Below are 229 nucleotides of genomic sequence, written 5' to 3' on the forward strand. Positions count from 1 at the left end.
GAGCTGTGCATTTATTCAGATAGCTTTAGTAAATCAGGAGATCAATTTTTTCACAGATAATCTTTCAGATTTTACCCTTTCCACCTACCACTTTTAAAGTGATGCTTCAAAATGTGTATAAAAATGTCGATGAAAACACGGCTACTGAGCAGGATGCTAAGGTAAAAAATCAGATTGAGATTTTCGGCGTAATTTAAGCTGGTTTGGGTTTGGACGATGTAAAGAGATT

This window comes from Poecilia formosa, unplaced genomic scaffold, assembly GCF_000485575.1.
Source record: "Poecilia formosa unplaced genomic scaffold, Poecilia_formosa-5.1.2 Scaffold291, whole genome shotgun sequence".
NCBI lineage: Eukaryota > Metazoa > Chordata > Actinopteri > Cyprinodontiformes > Poeciliidae > Poecilia > Poecilia formosa.